The sequence below is a fragment of the Cygnus atratus genome, chromosome 4 (assembly GCF_013377495.2).
Source record: "Cygnus atratus isolate AKBS03 ecotype Queensland, Australia chromosome 4, CAtr_DNAZoo_HiC_assembly, whole genome shotgun sequence".
Taxonomy (NCBI): domain Eukaryota; kingdom Metazoa; phylum Chordata; class Aves; order Anseriformes; family Anatidae; genus Cygnus; species Cygnus atratus.
In genome coordinates this window covers 7,842,261-7,864,204 of record NC_066365.1, presented here as the reverse complement: position 1 = coordinate 7,864,204, position 21,944 = coordinate 7,842,261, and the positions used below count along the sequence as shown (strand labels likewise).

The 21,944-nt window shown below is 35.1% G+C and overlaps 1 long non-coding RNA gene across 1 annotated transcript in view; it reads right to left on the bottom strand.

The window, feature by feature from the left end:
• Window positions 1–12,756, bottom strand: part of LOC126913278 (uncharacterized) — a 90,403-nt gene extending 77,647 nt beyond the window's left edge. Inside the window, exons 1-2 of the long non-coding RNA XR_007708162.1 lie at window positions 12,644–12,756; window positions 3,336–3,419 (exon numbers count right to left, since the gene is read on the bottom strand). This is a non-coding gene — a long non-coding RNA (uncharacterized LOC126913278). The remainder of the gene's footprint in view (window positions 1–3,335; window positions 3,420–12,643) is intronic.
• Between the last annotated feature and the right edge of the window lie 9,188 nt (window positions 12,757–21,944).

Here is a 21,944-nt window from a genome sequence, read left to right as displayed (position 1 = left end):
CTTTGCAGTTGAGTGACTGCACCAATTCTTTCTACCACTCAATCAGAATAAAATTATTTATGCATGCAATTAAGATACCTTGAACAACTTACTTTCAGAGCCTTTATTAGACAGAAGGCTGTTTTATGTGCCATATTTCTAAAGCAAGACAACGACACCATTGATGATCTACTAAAGATTTATTGGTTTTCTAGGCAGCCCAGTAACACAGATACACTATCTTCCCCATTTGGGTGTTATTTTAGAAGAGATGGTCTAGTTATCAGGACTAGTACCAGGACTGGAGTGATACCCCCTATTCACATAAAAACATTCCATTAAAAAAAAAAAAAGTAATGAGATCAAAGAGAATACTAAAAGACCCAAAATAATTGTAATAATTTCATTCATAGAATATGCACAAGCGTCTGATACAGACACAAGATTTGTTCCATGGGCTGTAATTCAATTCATTGAACATCTGTAACATACATCTTGGTTCTACCTTAGAACATATTAGCCGTAAAAATACATTCTTTCTCCACTAATTATAAAGGTGTCTACACTACTAACTTGTTCTTACACAACCGTGGTTACAAATTACAGTCACCTCTGCCTCAGTGTCATTTTCAAGGAAAATCTGAAAACAAAAAGCTAGTATTTGTCTGTTAGAAACTGCAGCAAGTTTCCTTAACGTCTTTGACAAGATAAGCGAGACTTTTTTTGGTATTTCTCTTTATCCTAGCTCTTCAGTGGACTAACTTTTTAAAAAGTAGAATTGACAAAGATGCCTAACTTAAAAATAAATGTAGTAGTCTTTACTGGCACTTATTTTTTTTTCTACTGAGTTACGGGAAAGACAGAAAATGTTGATATCCTCTTGACAGTTCCAGGTAGTTCTTCATTAACCAAAGGCAATGATGTAAAAACCTCTGAGCCTTTCTCTTGCTAAAACCCTTAGTCTCAATACACAGCTTCTTGAGAATTCAAAGATACAACAAAGTAGTCAGTCATTGCCCATAGGTAGGGAGAATGCAACTGCAATTTTCTAGTGATGGTAACGATTCTTTAGACGAAAGAATCAACCCATTCTTCCTTTTTAGTACTGTTTTGCTTCTATCATCCCATATTAATTCCTACGTAAATACAGAAAATGATTTTTCTGGGGTCATCTGGCCAGTGATATCCTCAGGGACATTTCCTCTTTCCCGTAAGTTTCAGATACCAGTGTTCTGTTCCTCAGAAAAAGGTTTCAGGCAGGGCATTGAGACCAAGTGGCAAGTTACATTAACAATAATTTCACTGAAGAACTGTATACTGATAATGTAAACAAAAAAGAATATGTGACACTGGTCAACCAGTAGATTCCTGATCATCCAAACTGCTTAACCATTAGATTTTCCTAACTCTGACTTCCATGTTATTCAATATGCAGCAGTTATAAGCATAATTTTCCAGAATAAATATTCAACTTTTTTAATGCCTTACAATGCAGAGCTAATCTCAGAAGTGTTGTTGAAAATGGCACTGGGATGTTCATGTGGACTACTGTGTTTTCTTTTGAACAAAATTTGTTCAGATATTCTCCTTTATCATACTCTACATACCCATTTACAGTCACATAACCTTTCTATAGGAACCTCAAATTCATTCAAACATTGCAGTTCAAATATATTTTTTCAATAGCCTATCCTTATAAGAATGAGGCTACTTAATTAAGGTGATCTAAATTCTGAAGGCATCGAACTCCATAGCAATAGAACAGATGCTAGTTAAACATATTGTAACTGAGTTGCAGAAGCAACACATAAAAGCAAACAAAAGCAGCATACAGAACACAACAAAAACCCTTATTTTAACAGTTAAGTATGAACAGACCACCTGAGTGAATATTCAAATCCATGGGAAGACATGACCAGAAAAACGACAGAAGGAAGCCCAAAGCATGTGAGGGAAACAGTAAAATGAAAGCATGCAAGACAAAGACATTCTACACAACAAATTTTCAAAAAAAAAATAAAAAATCAAATGGATATGTATGTTGAATGGATAGGTCCCAGCTATAGGAAAAAAAAAAATCATACTACAACAAACTAATAAATAAATGAGGAATAGAAGTCACATGAAGTAAATACTGCATACCCTCTGATTTTATCAAAAAGGATCTGCTAACAAAATTTGCAATACTTACCTGACACGTGTTTTAAAATTAGTGCTGCAGATAAACCAGGAAATTACAACACACTGGCAGATAAGCCAGTTAGAAATACAATCCAAATCTTTTAAGGTAAGATCTTAAAAGCTTGTAAAAGTACAGGGACAACGCGATATAATTTCTATGAAAAGATGCTATCATTTCAATCTTCTCTAAGACTTTAAGAAAAGACGGGAAAACTCAGACAAAGAAAAATTTGGTGATGAAAAGTAAATTGCTAGCAAAGCCCAGCAAGGAGAGGGTAAAAGCAGTTCCAGATAGAGCCCTCAGCTCCATTGACTGCTGCTGCCATTGCCACCCAGGGAAAGGGGCTCAATATGACAGGAGGTGACCATGAACCTGGACACAGGGCCAGAGAAACAGGATGTTAAATCCAAATTACAAAATGTCTCATTCAGGTTTTACTTACAGTTTAAAAACAAAAAAACAAAACAAAAAAAAAACTAAGGCCCTATAGAAAATCAGTTGTTTGTTGTTGTTTTTTGTTGTTTGCTGTTGTTTTGGTGGTGGTGGTGGTTTTGGTTTGGTTTGGTTTTTGTAAAGCAAAAAAATACTGTCTCAAAACCCAGTAAGGAAACATAGGGGAAAAAAAAAACAAGTTATACAGGGATAGTGCAGAATATAAAGGTGCTTAATGTATTGTAACCATATAAAACAGGAGAAAAATTTGTAAATGTTAGAAATAAAGCTAATTCCATATCAAGAAGAAGCTGAAGCTATCTATAGTGATTAAACAGAGGCAGCTGAAATGACTGCAAAATGGAAACCAGTACTTTGTGGACACATGCAATGCTATGTGAGAAGGTGTAACTAAACATGTGAAATGCTGCATTCTAAATAAACTGTAATTGTTAGGAAAAAGATCTTTTGATCACATTGTCTAAAAATCTGATCACTGTGCAAGTGTTAAAAAGACAATATTACAAAAAATGAAAATGAAAGTACTTTTGACAAAATACTTTGTAGTTTCATGTGTTCTGCAATACGTTATTCTCACAGATATTGCATAGACAACATAGAAAATCAATGCTGGACTTTCTTCAAGAAAAATTGTTTAGTTCTGCTGAGCCCCACAAACCTTTTTTCATTCAATAACTTAAAAACAATAGAGGAATTACAAGAATCTGGGAAGTTTTCTTACCAGAGCAGCTGCTGGGCTTTTATCTGTTGTTGAAAAGACAGATACTGGTTTCTGTTTTTGTAGTTTTTCAGTGTTTTCTTTGACCTGAAAATTATAGAGCATACAGAAATGTTCCAACATAGCCTTTTAAGAATAACTCATTTACGACTGCCTTTTATATTTTAAATTCATGTGAACCCTGTTAACATTAGAACTAATGATCTAAAGTCAATTTCAGTGTATGCTGCTAGTTTTACTGTTTCTATACATCAGACAAGTTTTACATTTTATTATAAAATGAAGAACAGATTATACTAACAAAACGTTAAATACTAAAACTCTTGTAAAATTAAACAGCTATGGTTACTACAAAAACACTAGAAGCCATATTTCTCAACTTGCATATTTTATAGAGAACATTTTACGTAATAGTTGCAAAAAGTAAATGCCTATTACAAAAATCAGAAAAAGTCAAAAACAATGAAGACCAAAAATACATAAAAACACATTTCCTTTTAACATTGGAGCTTTGCTCTTAAAATTATATAACATTAGTTGAAAAATACCAAAATAACATCTCTGAATTATTGTGAAAGAATACAGAAAACATTGATTGTAGGCTATAACATATATCTATCACTTCTTTCCAGCTATATAAGATACAAAAAATTTAAAACACGCATCCAGTCACTTCCACTTAATCTAACATCTAAAACACATTTGGTTTCAGACATCTAACTCAAGGAAACACGTTAAGAATGTGTTTAAGTCCCAATGAATTAAACTCCATTTGAGTTATTATAATGTGAGAAAAACAGTTGAACATGCATGCACTGAGGTGTCATTGTATCACCATTTTTCAGGAAAAGATGCAGAGAGGCACTCAGGTTGTATGTGCATTCTTAAATATCCTCAACTTTAGCTCCTATTCGCATCTGACACTGAAATGAACTTGGATGATTTCCTGAATTAGGTTGTTAATGCAACCTTAGCTGTCTGCCTTTAGATCTACGCAACAACAGTAATATCGCAGGGCTTCCAGTGTCCAGTGTCACATGTATAGAATTTGTCCTAAGAACTGGTATGTAACTGTGGTGGTTTTACACAGGTAGGCAGCTGAGCTCCACCACAACTGCTCTCTCACTCCCCCAGCTCAAAGGGAAAGGGGGAGAAAATACAATGCACAGGGCTCAGGGGTTGAGATAAGGATGGGGAGATCACTCAACAATTACCATCACAGGCAAAACAGACTCAGCACTGGGAGATTAGGGAAAATTATTACCAATTACTAACAAGCTAGAGAAGAGAGAAACAAAAGAAAGAAATTAAAAACACCTTCCACCCTATCCACCGTCTTCCACCTCCTCCCCCTGAACAGCACTGGGGAATGGGGGAAAGAGGGTTGTGGTCACGCCATGACGCTTCATCTCCACCGCTCCTTCATGGTCCCTCTCTGCCCCTGCTCCACGTGGGGTCCCTCCCACGGGATGCCGTCCTTCCCAAACTGAGCCTGCGGGGGCTGCCCACAGGCAGCAACTCTTCAAGAACTGCTCCCACATGGCTCCGTACCACGGGGTCCATCCTCCAGGAGCAAACTGCTCCAGCACGAGTCCCCCACGGGCGGCAGCTCCCCCCAGACCCCCTGCTCCTGTGTGGGCTCCTCTCCACGGGCTGCAGCTCCGGCCTGGGGCCTGCTCCTGCGCGGGCTCTCCATGGGCCGCAGCCTCCTCCAGGCCACATCCACCTGCTCCACCGGGGGCTCCTCCACGGGGGGGCTGCAGCGTGGAGATCTGCTCCATGTGGGACCCATGGGCTGCAGGGGGACAGCCTGCTCCACCAGGGGCCTCTCCACAGGCCGCAGGGGAACTGCTGCTGCGTGCCTGGAGCACATCCTGCCCTCCTGCTGCACGGACCTTGGGGGTGTCTGCAGGGCTCTTTCTCACTCCTCAGTCTCCTGGCTGCTTTTGTACAGCAGGTCTTTTCCCCCTTTCTTAAATGTGCTCTCCCAGAGGTGCAAACAACATCGCTTATCGGCTGTACTCTAGCCAGCAGCGGGTCCCTTTGGAGCTGGCTGAAACTGGCCCTTATCTAACATGGGGCAGCTTCTGGATTCTTCTCACAGAAGCCACCCCTGCAGACCCCGCTACCAAAACCTTGCCACGTAAACCCACTACAGAAACATAAGAATTTGCTCCTAACCACCAAAAGAAATAGAGCACAAAAAGAACCCTAGGACCCTGAGAGAGAAGTCTAAGCAATTGGGTAGATCCATTAAGACTACAAAATCAGAAGCTGTTTCTAAAACAACTGTATTCTGTGATGGCAGCAGAGAAAAGAGAAGGCACTTGTATATCTGTGGCTCAGTAAGCATCCACACAACTGTTGTGGGAAGGGGTGGAGTTTGTTTAGAATCATGTGTCTTTCCAAATTTACATCCTTCTGCTACTCACAACTTTTATGCAACTGTGGGTTTTTTTTCTTACAAAAATTCATATATGAAGATCTTAATCTTTATGAAGAATGAAATAAATAGTAACACTGAGCTTGTCTCATGATAAATGCTTTTAAACAATGAGCTAATTTTTATAATATTGAATAAAATTTCAAAGTATTGAAATTTTAAATGTTAACTACAGATATTTTTGTCTTTCCAAATGAAAACAGGCATCATCAATCTTTGCTAGCAATTGGTTTTAGTATATAGGCTGGGGAACATGAAGTATCTTTAGTTCCAACACTGATTATACAGGTGCCATATCTAAATATATCTACGATTAATTGCCAGGACAATATAAGTGAGCAGTTGAGTTTGGCTGATTAACACCTGAGGAAACTCTCTTATTTCTGTTTCTGTAATGCTGAAAAATCTATCCTAGCATTTAATCTAGCTAGCAAAACACATGCCTTTGTCTTTTATGAGGATTCTCAGATGGTCATGTATAAGGGAATAAACGGCAGAACACCATAACCATCTCACAATTGAGAAAGGCAGTAATTTTGTATTTTAATCCTTTTAAGATCTTAGCTATATTTTATATATGTATTTAAATAAAAATCAAGAAATGTATCTTTCCTTCTATAAAATGCAAAGAAAAATGTACAAAAGAGGGAGAGGTCTATGGATGATTCTATGACTCTAAGTACATTTAAAAACAGATTGTATTGTGTATGCTATATAGTTGAATGAATAATTGCTCATTTATATAATAACGTAAACAGAAAACTATAACAAAGACTTCGTAAACCCAAAAGTCTGGCATAAAATTACCAACCTTTTCATCAGACAATATGATTCACATTTTGCCATTGTCCAGTTGAAAACACTGTAATTAATTATTTTCTACAAATGAAAGTGATTATCACCTAGTGAAGTTCCTCTTTGAGTAGTTGTGTGGAAATGTATGCCTATAAAATTGAAGGGAGTCTCCAGATGCATATTCTGTCTGCAAAATAATCTTTTCTTGACCAGGAAGAACCTTTCAAAGAAAATCAGCAGTGATAATACTAGCAACTAGCCTGTTCTGCAAGACCGGTAAACCTTGCTTTTTTTTCACCTTTCTTACTTAAATCTACTTTGTGAGAAAAACTGAATCGTGTTCACTATCTGTAGCCATACTTCAAAAACTGCAAAGATTTTTCTTTGCCAAAATCTAAATGCATGGTTTACTGTGGAGAGTCTGTAACAAAGACAGACAGAACAAGAGGTTATGGGATTTAATATCTATTTATTTATTATCTATTGTATTTATTTATGTTTGTTATTTTTTTATTTATTTATTTAATATCTATCTATTCTAAAGAGAACCAAAATGCTAATCATGAAACTATACTGTAAAGAGAAATAAACTTTGCTGTGGCTCTTTACCCACCTGCAGAACCAGAAGAAATTAAAAAAAAAAAAAAAAAAAAAGGAGTGAATGAAGAAAAACAACACCCACAGCCTAACAGAGTGGACTCTTTTAGCTGAAGTAAAAGGATTTCAGCTGTTCCATCTAGGGATACTGTTTTACACACACACAAAAGTATGAAAGCCAGGAAAAAGTTGTGCTATAGTATCACTGAGTTACACATCCAAGGGAAGAACTCATTCAAGTAACATCTTCATTTTGGGCTACATGTGTTTCTGTGCCTTGGGGTAGAAGCACATTCCTCACCCATACATTGATTCTTCATCCTGGTGAGACTGGGCACAAACCAACATCTCAGTCTCCGTGGATGGGAAAACCCAGTGTGAAAGTGAGCAATAATCAAGTTTTTAATGATCAGAGAATGAGAAGCCCTCAGACACAATGCAGCACAAATTTAGGCTCCCAGCAGTAGAGCATTTACTTATTAAGTGTAGCAAAAGAGAAGGGACAAAACATACTCCAACCTCCAGATTTATTTTTTTTTAAAACAGTTAACTCTTTGTAAAAAATAGGTCTTTATATTGGGTGCTGAGATAAAAAATTGTGCTACTTTTAAGGCTCTTCTTATTGCTAAATAGCATTAAGGGGTGTTTTGTAAATATGTATGATTGCCTAAGTTTTCAGAATTTGTTAATTATCTGATTACTGTGATCTTTATTTTACCCTTCTAATTTGCGCACCTTCTATTCACTGTTCCAAGATTTGGTTAGCACGTTAAATTTTACTTCTGTGTTCTATACTCAAATCAAATTAGATTTCAGTGTTCAAATTAGAATGATGAATGATTCCCTTAGAAGTTAGGGCAGAAGGACTAGCAACGTAACTATATATTTTAAAAATAACAGACTATTCATTAGTGAATGTGAGTATATGATAATATATTTTGCTATGAGTTGGATTCAACATAAACATGGAGTCATGGTGATGGAGCTTTACAATCATGCTCTTAAATACTTCCTTTCAGTAGATGATGACTTAGAACCAGGTCACAATATGTTATAAGACTATACAACACTTAGAGAAAGTAGTGAAACATATTTTTAAATGATTATTATTTGCAAGTAGAGATAGGGAAGTTGTGAATAAAAGCAAAAAGACTACACAATAGAAATTTAAGAAGGAATGCTGAAGAGCCTCAGAACTTGTTATTCCAAAAACAGCTGGTAAACTCTCTAATTCACCACCTTTTTTTTTTCCACTTGTTCTCTAGTATTTACATAATTTTCCCAAATCATAAGGTGTTCTTTTAATTTTAAATACAGACAAAAATAAATGTGGCACCATTGTGATAAAAATATTGTCTGCTTTTGACAAAAAAAAAAAAAAGGTCAAAACTGATTGGTTTTGCCTTTAAGCTCATTTCTACAGAAAAAAATTATTATTATTCAAAAACATAATATTCATTTGGAAGAGTTACTATAATGTCCAAAGTACTGAGGCTCTTAAAAGAGAAGTAAACTTTGAGGAGCTGAAGATCCAAATGCCAAATGATGGGTGAGAATAGCCCATGATTTGAACTGTATTATGTTAATTACTGTATAATACTGTATGTCATCACTACTTTGATTGCTATATGTCCTATTCATGGTATCACGGTAACAGTCACGCAGATAATAACAAATGAATTTTGATAGAACTGGACAAGCACAGTGGTGTGATGGAATCAGAACTGGCTTCAGCATGTGACGATCCAACACCACAGACCATCTCATCTGCCCTGAAAGACCAGAGTGGCAGATGGAACCCAAAGTCAGTCACAGACTAAACAAACTCAGTGGAAATTTCATATACACATATGAAAAGTGGTGATTCATTGGAAAGTGTGGGACCAGAGCACAACATAAATGGTGTGGAATAAGGAGTGGATACTGTCCTGGTTTCAGCTAGGATAGAGATAATCTTTTCCTCTTGTTAGCTGGGCTGTCTCCACCTGCAAGCGTGGGCCTGGTACTGCTCACCTTTCGCTGTCCATCCTGACCCCTCACTCCCTCCAGTGCCCTGGGCTGGGCCCACTCGACACCCATCAGTATCTTTCCTGTATGGGGTAGACCAGAAAGGGATGCCAGAGTCCAGGTGCAGTCACAAAAATGACACCAAATCAGGGAAGAAAGCGGTTTTTAATACTGTTTTAATGTTATTGTTAATTTTAATATTTTTTTTAATATCATATTACTCTGAGGATGACATTGCAGTGTCATTCAGAAGGTATCTGTGCATATTTCTCTGTTTCCAGCACAGGGCATTAATGAGTGGCAGATAAAATAGTAGGAGGATACATGTCATTTATCTAGGTGGCTTGGGCAACTGGCCCACAAAAACATTACTTCTACATATGTCAAGAATTGTGAAAAGCAAGCTTCAATGAAACCAGCTGCAAATGACTGGCATGACATGAGGACAAAACAAAGAAGCAAATGCAAAAAAAAAAAAGCTACAGAGGGCATCAAGAAGTCTGTTCAAAGTGATTGGTCACATCTGATGACCAAAAAGAATTGATTTGCCATCAAGTACCTTTGACTTTACATGATCATGTGCCAACGTCAAAGGAGCATGCTTACATGAATGTGCCTTTTCAAGATGCATTCTACCACTTGCCCTTTCATTCACATACCACTAATAAACTGGTGTGAGACACAAACTTTCCAGCAAAGTGAAAATAGAATTTATTACTCATGTATTGACCTAAGTAAAATCATGGAAAGAATGCATCTTTAGTATTTTATGTTTATAGATAACTATAGTGGCTGTGTTTTGGAGAAACAGCCTGATTTAATACTACCCCTAAATACCAAAAAAGAAGAAACGCAACAACCACAGATTCCATTTATATTGCTTCTTCATTAGTCAGGAATACTATAAACGAAGTAAACCAAACATACTATTATAAATTAGTTTGCATAGATAAACATGTGTTCAGATTTCCTAAAAACCCAAAATAATGCTGTTGAGAACCGTATTTTCATCCCTTTGGCCAGAATCCAATATATATTTTTTCTCTAATTCTTATTTTCCTTTCAAATTAACTTCATGTTTACTGTATTTTCAATTACAAGATTAATTACTGGCATCCTAGAATATCAGTCTTACTTATATTAGGTTATGTGCCCTGAATGCCAGTATTTGGATTAATTGCAAACCTAGTGTATATACTAGCCTGCAGTCTTGAGCAAATCGAAGAGCAGTTTGACAAAATGGGATCTTTTTCATTCCTGATGTTTTGTTCAAGGACTTGAGAGCTGTGTGTGGTTCATTATATGTGCCAGGAGTTGGTGTGATTGATTTCACATGTACAAAACTCTAGTGAAGCACAAGGAAAAAAAATATTCCAATGATAGCCTACAGCACATTCAGGAACTACAAAAGCAGAAAGTGCTTACATCAGTACTGTACTTTTTTTTTCTTTATGAATGTAATTTAGAAACTGTGGCAGCTACCAGCTTGAATCTTTCTGGTCACATAGGAGTGATTTTCAACTGCATATTAATGGCAAGCATTGACACCACTTGTTTATACAGAGTATTTTGTATAGATGCCCACAAACAGATAGCCATATGACTAGCTGACGATATGCAAAATGTTTATTCCATCAGCCCGTGCATTAGTGGTATAGCTACAGGTATATTTTCAAAGCCATGGCTACCTTTGAAATATTATGCCTTCTATTTGCAATTTTCGTCGTTGCTATTTCTATACATAGTGCATATTGTATACAATTTGCATAAATTGCAAAATAATTTTTTATACTTTGATACTTAAATACCACAAACCAACTAGTAGACATAAAAAATAAGGAGGGAAAGAATTGTAAATTAATTGTAAATACATTTTAGGGGAAAAGAATTTAGCTCGTGTGGGCATGAGTTGTGCCATACTAGTTGGCCTTGGCACATGAGAATAATCCTTTGTATGGAACACAGTCCCCAGCCAGCTGAAATTACTGTGTTTAGATAAGTCCCACTAAAGGCCACTATATCCCTAAACCACATGACTTTTTAAATCTTATTCAAAACACTTGAACTAATATTCCTCCATGGAATCACTCTCCAGTTACCAATGCAAACATCAAACTTAGTTGTGCTCACCATCGCTGAAAAAATAAATTAAAAAAAAAAATACGTACACACCCTTGTTTTTAGGCTGTTTCATTTTATTCAGTCCTGCTTTTTTTTTTCCCCCATGAATATTATTTTCAGAAAAGAAATGTTTCTGAACTATAAAGTAGAGGGGATGAAACCTTTAAAGCTGCTAAAGCTTAGGAGCTACAAGCTATTCAAAGCCTGGTTCCCACACAACTATCACATGGTTCTATATAACATAAATAGAACATGGATTATTTTGGAATTTTAAAAGAAAAAACAAAGTAAAAAGCATACAGTAAATTTTAGCTGACTATAAAGTGTGAAAAATAAAAAAACTGTCTCGATAAACCCAACCAGTAACTTTCTGAACAGAAACTTTCTAAAAGTGTTTAAGAAAAGCCAGACATGCTTATTCAGCTATAATTTCAGAATACATTACATTATTAGTGAGTAAGAAGAAAAAAACAGAAAGATAATCTAATTGATAGAAACAAAATCAGGTTTTGTCCCAAAAACTGGGGCAGCTATCTTATGCTAATGAAGATGAATACAGATGGGAGAAAAATAGGCCTGAATACAGATGGGAGAAATAACAGGGAAAGAGAAATGAGAAGCAAAGATTTGTTCAAAACTATACTACATTATATGTGTATTGCCAGCTTGCATTTGCTGGGTATTTCATGATAATTTTAATAAATAAGTTTTTATATTTGGTCACAGAGTCATGAAAATGTCAGCTTGAATCACTAAGAGCTGAAAGATGTAAATTAGCTTATATGTGTGTGTATATATATATATATATATATATATATATGTAAACGACTTTCAAATATCGTATGAAGTCCAGCACCTGACCTATGTATGGTTCAGTGCAAACCTCCTTTTAATATGAGGCAATACCCATTGTAAGTGTATACACTGTACATTTTACACTGGTTTACACGCTCAAAAAAGATTGCACTTATTTCTGTCACCATGCCTTCAAAGCACACACCTATGTACTATCATTATTTGAATTACATCTATAACCACTGAAAGGTTTGTGAAATTCTCCATGCATTGCATGTGAAATAAAGCAAGATTCAAACTGGTTATTTATGTGAGAACTTTCAAGTATATACATAAACACAGACATTTGGATCCATAAGTACTTTTATATCTGATGGACTTTCATACAGATCTCAACATCAACAGCTAGACTAAACAATGCAAAAACATACAAAGAAATTAAACACAGTTATGGAACACTACAATTATTATTTCTTGACAGTTATCTTACTGTTTTACTATTCAGGTTATTATAATACTTCTGAACGAAGAAAGAAGAACACATGTGACTTACTTGATATTCTGAAAGAAATGGAGCACACAAAAATTAATTTCCCTTCTGTGTTATGTTTTCTTTCTTCCAAAACTGACTTTTCATTTCGTATTATCCAGGTCCTTGAAAACCCTGAAAAAAAATATATAACTCATGTCATATAACTATCTACATATTTATGGAAAGCAACAATTGCTTGATGTATGTATCAAGTTGAAGTTAAATTAAAAGTGAATGCTTATGTCTATTTCATTTTAAGACATAGATAAATGAACTACTAACCAGTCACTGTGAGGGTTGGGATGGGGCAGTATATGGAGTATTGACTTACTAAAATGTTCTGTTTTGTGATTTGACTCCCTTATTCAAACACTTTGCAGCAAAAGTAAGATTTAATGAAAAGTCCTTTAGCTTCTTCACATTTGCTCCATAGTTCAAAATACTCAGATGAGGTATCATGCTTCATAGTACAAACAGAAATATACTACATGATCTTATGTGAACTGAGACAATAAATTGGAAATTTTTGCTTATGCAAGATTTGTTTACATTAAAGACTACATATAGCTTGCATGGATCTCTTTTGTTTGAAGAAAACAAGGTCAGATGTTGTAGTTAATATGGTAATCCTCCAGAAGAGCACCACTTGTTTTGTTCGCATATAAATATAATAAGATAAATTAAAACTAAATCTCTATACTTGAACATAAGATATTTTTTCTAAACACCTCCATACTACTCAATAATATACAAAATAAAGTGTTTCATGAGGTTTCATGAAAAAAAAAATTGTGCATTGCAGTTCAAATAATTTAATCGAAAATTATTCCACATTTAACAACTACTGTCTGTCTTGCATGCTGACAAGTTATGGGCACATGCAGAGCTTGGTGTTGGTAGTATCCTAACTAGTTGAGTCTACAGAAGTGATAGCATAACCACAGTGCTTCCTCTCATACAAAAAGCACAATAAATCATATTTAAGCAAACTTTAAAGAAATTGCTGCTTGTTTAAAATTTTAGGTATGGAACTTACTTCAAATTCAGCATTTTACTAAATTGCTATGGCATTATATGCTCAATACCAGGAAGGACTGTTATTAGAACATGACATTAGTGGTTTTGGTGAACTGTAATTAACAGTTGATTGTCTAATTCATAGTGCATACTTTCCATCTTACAGAACCGAAAAGATTTTGCATCTGCAAAACTTCTTTATGCTACTGCAACATAAATTTACATTAGCCTGAGTTAACATATATTCTGTGTTTCAAAAAAGATATCTGTCCTACATACTCAAATCCAAGAATTTATTAAAATCGAACAGCTTTAGATCAAGCAAGCCTTGTACAGAGATCATATGGCTAAAGAGAATAGAAAATCAACTTTTGAGTTGATCTGCAATAATAAAATGAAAAATGTTGTCCTTAAAATGATGTACCTGATATAATTTAAAAAAAATCCAAATCAGAAGTATTCAATAAATTCTATACAAACTGCAACTGTACACGCCAGCATTTTTTTATGTAAAAAATATTTAACCAAATATCTGTGCAGAGCTGTTTTTTCTTTAGCTTGACTGTATCACAACTGTTCTGAATTTGAATAGCAGCAAAAGAATGACATGAGATGTACATATGCATTCCTGCCAGCCTAGCTCAATTTCCACTTACATCTGTTAAAAAATGACAGAGTTTACAACTAGCATTCAGAGTGATTTACAGCAATTCAAGTCAAGAGAAAATATATTTTGAAGATATCTGAATCATATTGCAACTGAGAGCACTTCCCTTATAGTCATAATGCACCTGTTATTTAAAATACTTAACATAGGTGGGAGCTGAAACATTTTAACTCTAAGTTACACAGACTCAGGTTAATAATGCACATGCAGCTTTTCCACTCCATCTGCAAACCTTAAGATCCATTCGGTTCTCATACTTATGAGACAGTATTTCATAAATTGTAATATTTATTGTATAATCATTTACCTTTCCTTTAATTTGAAGGAAAACCAATTACTACTGTTTGTACATTACTACTATGGCAATGAAGAGAGAGCAATACTTTAATTGTCAACTAAAGCTACCCAGTCCCAGGATGTGAAACAGTGTCCAGTCTCTGAGGTAAGAGAATTAACTTAGAAGGTGCAAGTGAAAAAACAAAACAAAACATTTTTCTTCTTTGGAATTTCACAAGTTTACTAATTTTACAGACAGCAAAGTCTGAATAACTGTGTCTAATATATCAATGTGTTTTACAACATGACCTCAGCCTTCTCAGGGAAAAAAATAAAAATCAATTACTTTTTTCTTATGGTACATACAAGCTATGGAAGATGACAGAATTAGAAAATTCTTCAGTATGGTAGGATATTTCAGTAGATGATGAAACGCAATGTTATAAATTAGAAGATATTGAGTATAATAAAATCCTTATATATCAACAATATTTCCCTATAATTTAAAAAGAACAGCATGTTATTCTTTAGGACTATGCATTTTTACTAAGATTTTACTTTGTCTAGTAAGCTCTGCTTATATTACAATACTTTTTTTTAAAGTACAGAAAACTGATTTATGTAGTTTATTCACTGCAGTAGGCAAGAATATTTTGTTCTGACCATCTCTGCCATAAAAACATATACTTACAAGTTAATGTTTGATGGCTTTTAAACACCATTCTTATATTTTAACCCTTTCATTAAACTGATATAATTACAATACCATGTCTTATTGAAGCATTCAGATGAAACATAATACTTAGATCAGTTTATATTGTTAGCATCAAAATTTTCTGGACTAGAATGGGTGGGAACATGTATCAGACAAAAAATTAGGACTACTTAACCATGTTTGCTATCAGTTATAGATTTAGTGAGAGTTCAGAAATTGTTTTTATTCTGTAAGACAGCAAAACATGACAGAACTGCAAGTATTGCTTACAAGATTTTAATGATTCAAAATAAAACTAAAAATAGAATCATAATCAGCAGTGGAAAAACAAATTAGGCAAAAATAACAGTGCTATCACTGGGATGGTTTCTTTCTTCCAGAAAGTGTTACTCTGCATTTTGGATGTATGAGAACATTGAACCAGTCCAACCATCAATTATAATACAATATTTTTATTTTTGTATAAAAAGAAGAATGCTTTATATATTTACAGTCTTTAATCTAAAAATCTTGAATGTCTCTATATGGATTAGAGAAGTAAATTCTTAACAACTTGACATATATTTGAAAGCAATTTCATCCATATTTTAATAAAGAAACAGGAACCCCGAACAGAACTGATCACAAACTGATTTACAGGTAATCCAGAATACCTTTAATTCCTCCCCAAGAACATAAAGAAATACTTCAACAAAACACTGAACTAAAGTGTTCCACAAATATATAAATGCTTGCTTCTGTTTAATATAAATAACCCCAGGGACACATAGAAGGGTATTTAACAGCAGTGTTGTTGTTTTACCACAGAAAAGGACATCCATTACAAGGAAATATGCATATGCAAAACCTTTATTTTGGCTTAAGTATGAGAAATATCATTAATAAGACCTAGCTTAAAGCTGAGATACATGTTCCTTCCTTGGTGGATCTCTTCAAATATAGGAAAGCTTTAGATACTAGAATCACTTAATATTAACACAAAAGAAATTTGTTTATTTCTAATTTTCATGAGGGATTTGGTCAAAATGTGATCAGCAGGGAAAAAGAAAAAAATAGAATCAGTAGCAATGGGATTTCAAAAGTAACAGAAGAGAATCATATTTCCATGGGCACCTAGTTCCCTTAAGCAACCTTGAAAATTTCAGCCTGATATTGTATCTCAGAGACTTACTAACTGGATTTCTTTAATAGCTATCAGTTGTGTTGCAGGATTATAAGATCTCAAGGAGAAACTGATTTCACGAAGCAGCTCACTTCCTCCAATTTAACAGGGAATTTCTAAGTTTTCTTAATTATCCATGAGATCACCCATTAATGTCCACATAACACATGGTTACCATTACAATATTCATACAGCACCGCTGCCACCATTAAAACAAGACAGGGAAAGTTTTAGTCTGATCTTTTCCAGTACAGATTTATCACAAAATTATTTTAGTTGGAACTTATACCCAATCTTTCATGCCTGTAACAAAGCGTTAACATTGTTGATTTAAATCTTGTTTTCTACTAGAATGTTGTACATTAAATTTTGCTAATAGCCGAACTCCCACCCACCTGCTCACTCATTCTCCCCACCCCTAAGTGGGACAACAGGGAGAAAATAGGATGGGATAGGATAAAGACAGTGTGATCACTAATCAGTTACCATAGTGGGCAAAACAGACTCAACCTGGGGAAAAAAAAATTACTTTAAATTATTGTCAATTAGACAAAATGTCAAATAGATTCATAGGATCACAGAACCATAGAACATCTTGAGTTGGAAGGGACCCAGGAGTCTAACTCTTGGCTGCACACAGGAGCACCCAAATATCAGACCGCATGTCTGAGAGAGTTGTCCAAATGCTTCTTGCACTCCGTTAGTCCAGGTGCTGTGACCACTGCCTTGGGGAACCTGTCCCAGTGCACCCTCTTGGTGAAGAACCTTTTCCAAACACCCAGCCTGAACCTCTCTGATGCAGCTTCAGGTAGTGAGAAACAAAAAGACAAATATTAAAACACCTTTCCTAGCCCCCTTTGCAAGGCTCAGCTTCACTCCTCCATTCCAGATTCTTCAGCCCCCCTGAAGAGGTTCAGGGATGGCTGAGGACAGGGGCTGCTGTCAGTACATAGTAGTGTCTCTCTGTTGCTCCTTCTCAGAGTTTTCCTCTGCTCTAGAGCAGTTTCCCTAAAGGTCGCAGTCATTCAGGAAATCTGCCCCAGTGTGGGCTTTCCATGGGACACAGCTCCCATCAGCAAAAATCTGCTGTAATATGGGCACTTCACAGGCTGCTGTCTTTCCAAAATAACCATCTGCTCCAGCATGGGTCCTCTGCAGGTTTTAGGAGAATATCTGCTCTGATACCTGGATTACCTCCTCCTTCTTTGACCTTGCCGTTCGCTCTGCTGTTGATCACTTTTAGTTCCCTCCTCCTCTGTCTAAGGTTTTATGCCCTTTTGTAAATGTTTTCACAAATACTCCACCAAATTGGTGGGTGGACTCAGATGTGTCCTACAGCAGGTCCATCGAGGTGCTGCCTAGAACCAGCTATGTCTGGCACAGGGCAGCTCCTGGTCACAGAGGCCACTCTTGCAGCCCCTAACCCCTGCTACCAAAACTTTGCCACACGTACTTAATACAAGTAGCAATTCAAAGAAATACTAGGACATAAGAAAATCTTTTTCAAGAGTTTACCTATTGGATAAAAATCAACTGACCCAACCCAAGACAGAAGCATATATTTAAAACATAATGGGTAAGGGTGAATATGGGTGATAAAAATAGACCTTTACATAGTTATACTTTCTCCTAATGTATTCTAACTTAAATTTAACTCATATTTACCCCTCAGACTCCGGTTCTACAAAAGAAAAAGTCAAAGAGTCTTATACTGAAAATACTCTTGTCATTGACAACACAAGCATTTGCTTGACTAAAAGCATGTTTAAATCCCACTGTGGGACCCTGAAAGTTGTCTGTCTGCTGCCACTGTATTTTAATATTTGAAACTCCATGTCCCATTAACTCCACCATGTCCCATTAACTCCACTGGCAATTCACCTATTTCGTAAGAAAAAAAAATGTACATCACAGTTACAGCATGGCTTCATTAATGTTACCTTGAAAGATTTACAATCACAAAAGTAAAAAGTTATCTTACTTTGAAGTATGTTAATTACATTAGATGCATCCTGCCTTGTTTAGTCATTGTGCTTTTGCTTTAGTATCTCCTAAACTGGTAAATTTTTTAATTGTTAAATATACATTACTAAATACTCCACATGAGAATAAAAAAAATTGGCCAGGTAACATTAATGAAAAAGAAAGAGGTTTTTCCATATGTGTTACTTATTTGTACTCCATTTTGATGGAGTACCTGATATTCAAGAAACACTCCAAATTTACCCAGCCAGAGCTGTCAGCAGGCTTTATGTCCGCAAGCCTCTGCAAGACAACAATTCCTTGTGAAAATATGTACTGTGCTTCTTCCCCTCCCTCCTCCCTCATCTTCAGATTGTAGGAATACAACTTACACTTGTCAGTGATGCACAACTCAGTAGAGCAGAGGTATAATCTGGGAGTCTACAAACATTTATAACTTTTTTTTTAATGAAACGAATTACTTCAATTAAGCCTTCTACATTTGCCACAGTTTAGAAACTTGCTGACCAAAGAACTGACTCCTTGGACTTTTCAGTGCTTAAAAAGCCAGCCCTTGGACCAAGATGAATGCTTATAGATGCCTCAGATGTGAAAATTTACCAATGAAGAAGAGTTAAATATGCAGTACTCCTACAAACAAACTGGAGAGCCTCCAGAGCTCCCCTAAGAAAAATTAAGGCACAAGATTATGTCTGATTTATTATCACCCATGCTCACAAATTGCTCATTCATTTTCCTTTAGATAACCATTGATTAAAAAAACAGCAACAGTTAGAATTCCAGAATACAGTTAATCAAGCAATTAGTAGAGTTAAGTCTATCCAACCAAAAAGCTTTGAAGAGCTAACATTCATCTATTTCTGAAGTTATCCAAAAAATATTTTTAATATCATTCCTTTAAAATGGTAATCCTATTTACCTCATTCTTACACAACTTAAAAACCAGGTGAGAGTCTTTTGTTATTTCTTAAAAACAATATTTAAGTTGTGGGCAGAAACTAAGAATGGAAAATTTCATCTAAGCAACAAGTTACTGTAAAAGTCTTTAAAAAAAAGAATTATATAAAACTCTCCTCTTCATACAATTTCCAAGTTTTGTTTTTTTTTTTTTTTTTAAGTCAGAATATATACGTTTTAAAAACCTAAGTCAAAAAAAATACTGAAATTGACACAATGAAGTTTATTGTTTCTAGGTCTGACAGACAACTGAAAATTTTCAAGATAATAATGCACTTATCAATATAGACTTACCAAAATGCATCATTTTTAAAAAACTCCGAAGATGGATTAGACATTCTTATAAATTTCACAGTGTTTTGTGAAAAATACTTTTCCCTAATATGTAAATAGTGCCTACTATGAAAATCATGATCTACACTATGATGACATTCATTTAGCCATATTGCTTCTGTTTGCTTGTACATCTCTACCATTTTGTTGCCCTTTAAATAATTTTCTCTCCAACAAAGTGCATTAGAGTGACGGAACTAGAAATTGAAATTATGCATGTTTCTGCTCTAAGAACTGCCAGATGTTAGTTTTGGTATTAATGACTTTTACAATTCTGTCAAACCTTTAATATTTTCTATACTAAGAAATGGAAATCAGCTCAAGACAGTGTCAGTGCCAGGCACAGCTGAGCTGTTGCTGAGAAGTGTATAAATGCAAATGAAGACAAAAGCAAACTACATAAAGCTTACTTCAAAAATCCTGTTGGAGCTTTGCTGATTACAAAAGCATTTTTAAAGGTCTAAAGTACTATCAAATCAGTTGTCCTTAAGTATTAACAAATATACTAAAGTAAAATTCTAATCCCAAAAACCACTTACACCCTGTGAATGACTATTTATACATGGCATCTATTTGTACTGGCTAAAATAAGATTCACTATTCACAGGATTAAGTTAAACTGCACAGTTGTAAGCATTTTTCCCCACATGCTCAAGCATACCTATGGAGGTTTGTACTCTGAAAGAGCAGAGGTTCAAAAAACCTTCAAACAGTCACTTCTCAGCAACCTTTCAGCATATTAAGTAATGGAACTTTTCCTACTGATTCAATAAAGATCGGATAAAGAATTCAGACACCTGCATGAAGCCCAAGTTCCAGTGATTACTAAGCCACCATATCTAACAATTTTTGAGAATCTTAAAAAGCGTAATTTAAATGTCAAACTTTACTCTCTTGATAGTAAGAATTTGTCATGCTTCTCCCATATTAATGCAAGTACAGCCAGTGCTAAATTAAAATACTTTTGGCTTCTAGAGCAGGAAGAGTCACAGTAGGAGACATCTAATTTCAGTCCTGCTAAATGCAACCTCTGATCACTAGATGGTATAATTATCTAGCTCTATTGAGATGGGGAGAAACCAAGCTGCACTTAGTGTAACAGAAAAGTGGCAAAAGCAGATAAATACCACTTTCCTATGTTACTTGTCCTGAAAAAACAAAAGTTCTGCCTATAATCCTCAGAGGGTCACTCTAGCAGCTGGTTAGTAACAACCCACATAATTTAAAGAAATGTTGGTGAAAATCTCTTTTCCTTCCAAGGAAGAGTAAAGATTTGGAAGTGACCAAAAAAAAAATTCTACATTAGCATTACCTCTCACAGATTTTTCTTGGCTTCCAATATTCAATTTTTTGAAATGTTCTGACACAAATTATGACATAGCTGCAGATATCAAGAGCTACTCTTATTAAGATTTCTTTACACAATAAACAGGCTCTCCTTGAGAAACAAGTATTACATCAGTATTACTTGTTATCAATACAGCCCCATCAAATGAATTTAATCTCTAAAATGCTCAGCTAACTTGCATATTCTAATTAATATCATGCTGAAAATAGTTAATGACACTAAATTATAGCAATCTTTCTAAAAGGGTCAAATTTGTCGATCTGCATTTAAGCTATAAACATCAGGCATGAAAATGAATTGGTTTTGAAATAACACTAATTTTGAAAGGTCCTACTTAAGAAAATTATTTCCTTGACTCTTTTTTTTTTTTTTTTTTTAAGTGTTTAATGTTTAATCAAACAATCCAGTAAAGGATTATAACAACTGATAGCAAATTGAAGCGTTGTCTCTCTTCCTATCACTCTCAGCAGAACTGCTCATTTTTCTTCCCTTGAGTTTTAAGGGAGAAGACACTTCCTCAGACAATGTCCACAAGGTTCTATACAGGTACACAACGGAGTATGGCTTTAAAACTATGTTAACGTAATAATACTTCCTCACTTTTAAGAGATATTTTTATTAATCTGTAATTTTTATGCCATTCCAAAAGTTATATTATACAGTGCTTCCCACAACATTATGTATTATAATTCCTGATATTTTACAATTTCACATTTTTTAAAGGTACAAAGCTAACTAAACCCAACGATATTCCTATGAAGAAAACATGTTGTTATTTGTGTTTGGATAAAATTTGGTCATGAACCTGATGGATTAGCCACTGTGTTTGCTGTCAGACAGAATACACTGCAGAGACAAATAAGG